This window comes from Zootoca vivipara, chromosome 8, assembly GCF_963506605.1.
Source record: "Zootoca vivipara chromosome 8, rZooViv1.1, whole genome shotgun sequence".
In the NCBI taxonomy this organism is placed as follows: domain Eukaryota; kingdom Metazoa; phylum Chordata; class Lepidosauria; order Squamata; family Lacertidae; genus Zootoca; species Zootoca vivipara.
The window spans coordinates 73,708,426-73,718,310 of record NC_083283.1 but is presented as its reverse complement, the minus strand read 5'-3'; the positions used below and the strand labels follow the sequence as shown (position 1 = coordinate 73,718,310).

The 9,885-nt window shown below is 44.6% G+C and overlaps 1 pseudogene; it reads right to left on the bottom strand.

The window, feature by feature from the left end:
* Positions 1–3,436: 3,436 nt before the first annotated feature.
* Positions 3,437–7,678, bottom strand: LOC118090115 (dynein axonemal heavy chain 3-like; annotated as a pseudogene).
* Positions 7,679–9,885: the final 2,207 nt, after the last annotated feature.

Below are 9,885 nucleotides of genomic sequence, written 5' to 3'. Positions count from 1 at the left end.
GGGGAACCGGGTTCGAGTCTCCGCTCCTCCACATGCAGCTGCTGGGTGACCTTGGGCTAGTCACACTTCTCTGCAGTCTCTCAGCCCCACTCACCTCACAGGGTGTCTGTTGTGGGGGAGGAGGGGAAAGGAGATTGTTAGCCGCTTTGAGACTCCTTCAGGTAGTGATAAAGCGGGATATCATATCCAAATTCTTCTTCTTCTTCTTCTTCTTCTTCTTCTTCTTCTTCTTCTTCTTCTTCTTCTTCTTCTTCTTCTTCTTCTTTATAAAATTATAATTTTAGTACTTATGTCTGAATTTGCATTGACACATATTAATTAGCATATGAAAATTTTATGAAAATCTCTGCCTGATGTCTGTGTGTTTGTGCATTCACCCTTCTTTTGATGAAGTATACTAGATGTCATGCTAACAAAGTGATAATTACCAGAGAGACCCTCCTTGGCTAGGAGACATAAATGAGAGCTATTACCGGTACATGACCGTCCATGTCTTAGGACAAGCTTACAAGAGATAGTCCCTTCTTGGTGGTGAGGCCAAAATGCTTACATTCTTAAACGGCTCTACTATCAATATATTTCTCCCAATGTGAAAACAAAGCACTCATTCAACATGTTACCCACCCAACCCATTTTAAGGCTCTTATGCCTGTGATGAAACCCTTGTCCCATACAAAAAGGTGTGTGTGTGTGTGTGTGTGTCTGTGTGTGTCTGTGTGTGTGTGAACCCTTACTAATCAATCAGCTCAACATAAAACAAATAAGGGGGGAAATTAAAATAAAAGTGAAGGTAGCAGACTCAAATAAAATTTGTGATAATTCAATACATGCCCAAAATCTAATAGCTGCGTTCCCCTCACAGAGCTGCAAGCCCTAGAGTTCCCTAGGAAGAGTAACTAACCTCTCAGCACCCTTCATAAACTCCAGTTCCCAGGATTTTAGAGGGGGAATTCATGACTGTGTAAATAGGTATGAAATTGCTTTAAATGTATGGTGCAGATGGGGCCTAAAACCACAAGGAGATTAACATCTGGATCAGAGAGGGGAAAGCAGAGGGCAAGGAAGACCTTACATAGGAATGAATGGATTATGAAGTCACAGAATCAAGGAGTCATAGAGCTAGAATGGAATAGAGGGTCATCTAGTTCAACAGCCTGCATTGGAGGGGCTTGAACCCATGACTCTGACCTGAAAATGAAAGCTATGGTAGCCAGAAGCGAAGATGAATGAAATGCCAAGGCAAAGAGTTGGGCGAGAGATCTGGCAGTGGTGCCTTTTGCTTCCTCTTTCTGGGAACACCCTCCTGAGTCACCCTGAGAGCAAACGGGTTGCTGTGAGTGTGGCTGTTAGAAGAGCGGAAAGGAAGGGCCCCCTTCTCAATCCTCAATACAAAATGGCTCAACCCAAGAGAGAAAGCAAACTGGGAGCAAAGCAAAGAGGACCTCCAGACCAGCGTTAGTTGTGGGTGAGATTCAGCCACATCCCAGCAGATCCCGGTTGTGTAGTCAAGGGCACAACAAACCCACTTCACCCAAAAGAATTGACTTTTTACAATAAGAGATGAGAAAGTGCACTGGAAAGTGTGGGATAATGACAGCTTGAAGCAACATCGCTCACATGCACAGCATACATTTCAGCACATGGCCTCCTCCAAAGAACTAGAGAACTGTAGTTTACCCCTCATAGTGCTACAATTCCCAGGACCCTTAACAAACTACAGATTTGTCTGTGAGATTGTCTTCCCTCATACATGCCCTCTCGGACTGCTTTGATCTGTGGAACTGGGACTGTTACAAGCGCCACATAATACCCATTCTGCATCTGTAAGAAACGGATCTTTTAATGTAGTGGCCCCTACACTTTGGAACTCCATGCCAATTGATATCCTGCAGGCAGCTTCACTGTACTCTTTTTGGTACCGACTTAGATAATTTTTGTTTAGAAAAGCCTACTTCTCTGTCTGAAATACTGATGCATTTTTAGTTTACTGGTTTTAATTTTCTGAACCTTTTAATTGTTTTTACTAATAATTTTATTGTTGTGGTCTTTTTATAAAGTCCCGAGAGGTTTTTGTGTTTTTTTAAGCAGCATATAAACTTTATGAAATGCATACATGCATAGATAAATTTATGGTGTAGATGCAGCTGCCTTCTAACCTCCCTGGAAACAAATCAGAATAAGTGTGCAATCAAACAAGTTGCTCAAGACTTTAAGACTCCTTTATTTTCCAAGGGGCGATGGTTGTAGCCCCAACTTAAGGCTTCTTGATTTTTGAATGGGCGATGGCAGTAGCCACGTTTTTTCACTGGATACCAACCAGTTACTCGACAAGCTGGTTCTTTCCTCCCAAGCCACTGATCAGCTTTTCAGCCCTGTCCGGCTTCTGACAGAATTGGTCAATGCTCTTTTCAAGTTCTTTCTTCCGGTTATTAAGTTTTTCAATTTCATTCTTCAGGTCCTGGAGGTGGTCAATCACATTATTCAGTTCCTTTATTTTCCAAGGGGCGATGGTTGTAGCCCCAACCTTAAGGCTTCTTGATTTTCGAATGGGCGATGGTTGTAGCCACGCTTTTTCACTGGAATGGGACACCAACCAGTTACTCGACAAGCTGGCAAAGCGCAGCTATGCCCTTTTTGTTCCAGTGCTTCTTGGGCAAATCCGAAGTGAACTCAATGGAGAGCACATAATTGGTGCTCTGGCCAGTGGTTTCGTAGACGGTGCTCATGTAAATTCCCTTGTGCAGAAATTCGGAGCTCTGGCCAGGTTTCACCCAAATGATGGGCAGGGAGTCGTAGAGGATTTAGGGAAAAGGCTCTTCAATCCGCATGGTCTCCCTGTCCCAACTGGGCCCTTCAAGATAAAGCCCTTTCATGTAGGCTCCATCTGCAGGCTCTTGAGTTGTATTGTGCTCCTGTATCATCACCTAAATTGGGTGGGGGAAGGAGAGAAGAGAAGAGATGGTGGATTAAAACATGCCCTAGGTCTTGCAGAAGGAAGGATCTATCCTGTGCTAGTTGCTAGCCATGGCAAGGAATGTCTCCTGTAGATCTGAAGCACTGAAGCAGGACGTGCTGAAATATCACACCATTAATTCCAATGGGTCTACTCTCAGTAGGATTTCTTTGGCTACAACCCTAGGTTACCAAGTTTTATTTTTGCATAGTATACAGGAACTCTTAAACATGGGATGAAATTGCTTTACTTACAATGTGTGAAAAAGTACTTTATCCACACCTTTGCTCTCTTACCTGGTATGTGCTGAAGGACTGTACAAAAGATTCCCCCTCTGGCACCTCAATATATATCTTCCCCATGTTGTCTGTGATGAAGAGTTGGGTGGCTAGGATGATCTTATCTGTTCTCAGGCATAGGAGGATGACCATGCGGTCACGACCTGTGACCGGATTCCATTCACCATTGTCAGTCGGAAAGGAATCAGTGGGATCTGACAATCGGCCAGGCACAGATCTTGACTGATTCCCCTGAAGTGTTACTCTGGCTGAAATCAGTAGAGAATGGGACCTTCTCCTCCTTGCACAAAACCAGCCATTTCTTGTGATGTTCTGCACAGCAATCAACGGTAAAGGCTCCCAGATTAGCCACCGTCCTTGAAGATAACAAGACATCCCTGGTGAGGTCAGTGTGCCGAATTCTTGGCAAGCGTTCCTCTTCCGTCTCCCTACCTTTCTTTCCTCCCAAGCCACTGATCAGCTTTTCAGCCCTGTCCAGCTTCTGAGAGCCTTTGTCAATGCTGTTTTCGAGTTTTTTCGTCCAGTTATTAAGTTCTTCAAGCTCATTCTTCAAGTCCTGGAGGCGGTCAATCACATTATTCAGTTCTGCTCGCATCGTATTGAGCTCCTGCATCTGTACAGCAAGCAAACCTTCATCCTCCCTGAGTCGTTCATGTTTTGGGGCCACCACCTTCGTGACATGGTTGTGCAATTCCATGGATCTCACCCCTTTGCAGAGGCCTTCACAGGTAGTTGATACATTCTTTATGACAGCTGGCTGAAAGTCCGAATGGTTGGTGAAATTGTCTCTACAGTGGTACCTCTACTTACGAATAACTCTACTTATGAATGTTTCTACTTACGAATGGAGCTCCGTCCGCCATCTTGGATGCGGTTTAGACAGGATTTTTTCTACTTACGAATTTTTAGATAGGGTTGCTTCAACTTACGAATTTTTTCTCCCAATGCAGTCCTATGGGATTCTACTTACAATTTTTTTCGACTTACGAATGTGCATTCGGAACGCATTAAATTCGTAAGTAGAGGTACCACTGTAATTCTCTTCATTACAGCTGGTGGGGTATTATCTTTATCAGAAGTCTTCAAGCCTTTGAGGAATTTCAGGTCCCCTAGAACCTTTTTGGAACTACCTGAAAATTCACATAAATACATGGATCTTAAAATGTTTTCAAAAAACACATATCCCATTTTAAAAATCTGGAAGATTTTCAACCTCCCTGTTCTTTCCCCTGAAAGAACAGGGCATCCAGGTGATTCTTAATCCAAAGGAAATGGATAAAGTGATATAATAACTCAGTTCCCATAACACTTCTATCTATGGTCCATTTTATTGCATTGAATGCAGGGGAGGCTGATGCTCATTGGACTTTTAGAGCAAAATACAGGAGAGTCAACAGAAGGGGGGAGTTAGAGCCAATGATAGCCAGAGTCAAGTAATTCTGGCTTTGCCTTCACCCTGCTGAGTTCCTTAACAGCAACACTGGGGCTAAGAAGGAGCAGGAGCAGGTGGGGGCTGGATAAGGCCAGGCTTAGCTTGGTAGGGCAGTTCCCCACTTGCCCTAATGGAGAAACGTCTACGGGTTGAATGTCTTAATATATAATATAACGTGATGCTATGATAATGCTCAGTATCAGCAAAGAAGCACATGACAACCCCTCCCAATAAAGAATTTTTCTTTTTCTTTTTTACAGCTTCCACTTGGATCAGACATTCCTTCTGGCATTTCTTCCACGCTCTCCATGACCAGCTTGACAGGTCCGGGTGGATTCTGCATGGACTTGAAAAAGGAGGTATTTGCCGGGTTCAGCATATCGGGAGCCGAAAGGGCAGCTTCCAAGGCTGGCATTGCCTTGCCAAGGTTCCCCTCGCACTCCTCCTGTAAGCATATCAAATATATTAACACCACATTGTCAGGATGAACAGTCCAGTGAAACGATAACTTGGCAAGAACCGCCCTTTCCTTTCTTATTCCAGGTACTGCCACTGAGTGTCCCTTGATTGGAATTGATTGAGGGCCCTCTCGGTGGCAGTTCTGCACCTGTCAAATGCACTCCCTTTTGCAACGGGAACATGGTCACCCAATGAGTTTTAAAACTCAGTAGGGATTTCAACCCTGGTCTCCCCTGGCCTAAGGCTCAACTGCATAATACTCACTCACTTGTGACCCCACAAAAGGAGGGCATTTTCAGCCCAATATTACTTTTAACTCTGGGGTAAATGGCAACCCTGGGGAGGTAGTTCATAACTGTGCGGGGGGGGGGGGTTGAATCCCCTCAGGAACATCATGTGTGAACATCCCCTCTCAATTGCCGCTCTTTAGTTACAAACCAACTGTGGAAGGGCACATCATGTGCTGACAGTGCAGCCCTGTGAATCTTTTTTCAGTCCTCTTGGGTTCCATGGGGCTTACTCTCAGGTAAGGTGGCAGAGCAGAGGATGGAGAGGGGCCACCATGCTGCACAGCACAATTACCTGAATACCCTGGGCAGGAGCTGCCGCTTCATTGGCTTCCTTTTCATCTGCACCCACTAGCTGCTCCTTGGCATCAGAAACCTCAATGGTTTCTTTTTCTAAGAGGGTCACCATTTTCTCTGTTTTTGCGGAGGTCTGAATCCATTTGGGATGAAGAGCTGCCAGCTCCTTTGGCATCACTGCAACCTAAAGAGGACAACCAAGAAAGAGGGATAATCAAGATATCAATTCCTTACTGTTCCAATCTTCAGTTCCCCACATTTCATAATTTCAGATACAGTGGTGCCTCGCTTAACAAATGCCCTGCTTAACGAAATTTCCTCTTAACGAAAGGATTTTTCGAGCGGAGGTTGCCTCGCTAGACGAATTCGTTTTATGAAAAATTCATCTAGCGAATCGCGGTTTCCAATAGGAATGCATTGAAATTCCATTAATGTGTTCCTATGGGCAAAAAATAAAATAAAATAAAAATTCAATGCATTCCTATGGGATTCGCTAGACGAATTCTTCATTATAAGAAAAGACCCGTGGAACAAATTAAATTCGTCTAGCGAGGCACCACTGTACAGGAAAAAAAATCATGACAAAAATGCACCAACATTTTAGTGGCCAATTAGGTACCAGAATCTGCCTGTGATTTTGCTTTCTAACTAATCAGGAACTGTAGTTTGTTAAGGGTGCTGGGAATTGTAGCTCTGAAAGATACAGTTCCCAGGATTCTTTGGAGGAAGTCATGTGCTTTAAACATATGGTGTGTATACAGCCATTGTCTTTGAACAGCCCTGTTAATAATACTGAGCTTACAATGGATACAGCAGATAATGAAAACAGTTACAAGTTTCCATATAATCTACCTGTTTAAACATAACCAGAGATATGGGCGCCTTGCTGACCTGCTCAAACTCCTCCAAGTAGTATTCCACTTGAAATCCATTGAAATTCCACTTGAAATTCCTTGAGTACTCAATAACATTCTCTTTCAGTCTCATGTACTCTACACCTTGCTGTTTGAAAGTTGCCACTAGCAGCACTGGCTCTGAGAAGGCACCCGACTCTTCCTCACCGATGTTTTCAAGCAAGACTAGGGTTCCAGACTGGATGCTGTTCTCCAAAGTCCTTACATAAATGGAGTCCGACAACTTGGTAATGAAAAGCTTATTGCCCTTTTCCATATTTTTGACCCACTTGTTGGCTTGCGCTTGAGGATCAATCATTAAAGCCCACCGTCTTGAGTTGGAAACAATGATGCCATTGCCAATCGAAAAGGAATCAATGGGCAATCCGGCAATTGGCCAGGCACAGATCTTGACTGGTTCCCCTGAATTGTTACTCAGGCTGAAATCAGCAGAGCATGGGACATTCTCCTCCTTGCACAAACCCCGCCGTTTCTTCTGACATTCTGTACGGTCATCAGTGGTAAAGGCTTCCAGATAACAATACATCCCTGGTGAGGTCAGTGTGCCGAATTCTTGGCAAGTGTGCTGCTTCCGTCCCTCTACCTTTCTTTCCTCCCAAGCCACTGTGCAGCTTTTCAGCCCTCTCCGGCTTCCAAGAGCATACGTCAGTGTTGTTCCCGAGTTCTTTCTTCTGGGTATTCACTTCTTCAAATTCATCCTTCAGGTCCTGGAAGGGGTTAATCACCTTCTTGCGTTCCGCTTGCTTTGTATTGAGCTTCTTCATTCTCACAGGGAGCAAACCTTCAGCTTCTCTGATTGGTTCCTGTTTTGGGGCCACCACCGTTGTGACACGGTCGTGCTCTTCCATGGCCCTCACCCCTTGGCACAAGTCTTCGTAGGCGGATGATACATTCTCCATGACAGCTGGCTGAAAGTCCAAATGGTTGGTGATTCCCTTTATTACAGCTGGTGGAATATTATCTTTATCGTAAGTCTTCAAGCCTTTGAAGAATTTCAGATCACCTAGAACCAATTTGGAGCTACCTGAAATTTCACAAGAATTATATATGTTAAAATGTTTTCAAAATACGAATACAGTGGAACCTCGGTTTATGAACACCTCGGTTTAGGAATTTTTGGTTTACGAACGCCGCAGACCCATCTGGAACGGATTAATTCCCTTTCCATTACTTTCAATGGGAAAGTTCGCTTCAGTTTATGAACACTTCAGTTTATGAACAGACTTCTGAAACCAATTACACCCATGCTTCGGGTTAAGTATGCTTCAGGTTGAGTACTCCGCGAACCCGTCTGGAATGGATTAATCCACTTTCCATTACTTTCAATGGGAAAGTTTGCTTCAGTTTATGAACGCTTCAGTTTATCAACAGACATCCGGAACCAATTGTGTTCATAAACCGAGGTACCACTGTATCTCATTTTAAAAATCTGGAAGATTTTCAGCCTCCCTGTTCTTTCCCCTGAAATGGTTTTTTGACCATGCAGGTGATTCTTGATCCAAAGGAAATGGATAAGGTGATATAATGATTTATGGTCCATTTTATTGTATTGAATGCAGGGGAGGCAAGGGAACAAAGGGAGGCTTGACTAGGCCTCAGTAGGCCGCAGGCCCCCCGCTGCAATCCAGCGGCTGGCAGGGAACAAAGGAAGGCCTCAATAGGCTGTGCTAGGCCGTAGGCCCCCGAACAAAGAAGGCCCAATAGGCCTCACCAGCAGTGGGGATCAATAACAAAGAGCTGTGCAAGGCAGCTTGGCTCCATAAGGAAACATGGAAAAGGAAATGGGGGCCCTAGTACTCGCCACTCTGTCCCACAAAGCCCAAGTCAGCAAATCTTCTCCTTTCCCTGAATCTCCAGAGCCGACTGCCTGGCTATTGTCGGCTCCACCCCCTATTTATAAATGGGGCTGGCCCCACCTCCCAGCAAGAAACTTGATTACTGAGGCTGGCTGTGAACCTCCCAAAATTAACACTGAGAGGCAAGTCAGCCCCTGTTTGCCAGGAAGCTCCCTGGGAACTATAGCACCACCCACGATCCCACAAAGGGCACCCACAATGTAAAGTGTGAGTGCTCATTTTGCATACATAGCCTGGCCGGCGAACTTCATTGTTAAGATTGGGAAAGTGCAAAGGATTTCCTTTTGCACAAGTCCTCCCTCCAGGATCTATCCCAAACCCTCCCCAAATCTGCTCCAAAGGGTTGGAGGAACAGATTTAGGGGGAGTTCCATTGCACCAGCAGAAATCATTGTCCTGAGACAATGGCTTCGTTGGATACAGCTCATTATTCCTCCCCCATCCCCATTCTGCCACAAGAGCACGTGGCTTTACACTTTAGTCCCTGGCATCTCCAACACCTGAAACCCTGGAGAGCTGCTGCCAGTCAGTGCAGACAGCGCTAAGTTAGATGGACCAACGACAGCTTCCAATTTTGCTAACCATGGAGGTTTTTTAAATCAGCCTTCTGATCCGAAATCAGCTGTCCCTTCAGATAACAAACACACAACAGTACAGGATTCTGTAGCGAGAACAGTGGCAGTGGTAGATAGTGGCTAGATGTGGTTGGGGAAAATGTGTTATGGAAAGAATTAATGTGGTTTGGAATCCTAGGATGTCACCACTGCAGGCAGTTTTTTCAGTTAGGTCTGGTACCAAGTGTAGAGAGTGAGAGAGTGAGTGAGTTTTACTGTGCATTTGTTTTATACTGCTATGTGCCTCAGAATAAGTCTGTAAAATCCCATAAGTCTGCCAGTTTCGTGTGTATGTGATGTGTGTGTTTTCAGTGCTTTTTTCTGGGGGGGGGGGCGCAGGGGTACTCATACCCCTAAACATTTTGTGAATTGAATGGGAGAAGAAACTACAAATTGTAAACATTTTATTTTCTTCTCTAGCACGGTGAATCCTCAGTTCTGTTGCTACCCCCGATGGCGGCTTCATTTCCCGAGTCTCAGACGGAACAAGCATTTAATGTGTGAAGTAGGAGTTGGCATGAGGTAGTGCATGTTCTTTGTACTTTTGTCCATTTACTGTATTTATTTTCCCCAATTTGAACTATAAAATGGTGATTTCCTGTCATATACCTCTGGGTGAAGGTGCCATTGCACTCTGGTCCTCAAACCAAGGGAGAAATGAGTTGTGAGGTGCCAGAGCCGATGGAGTTTGTTTTTCACCTGATGTGCTGGGCACTGACGGAGGAGGGACCATGTCTAAAACAGAATCAATCCAGTAACTATAATCAGTATTCAC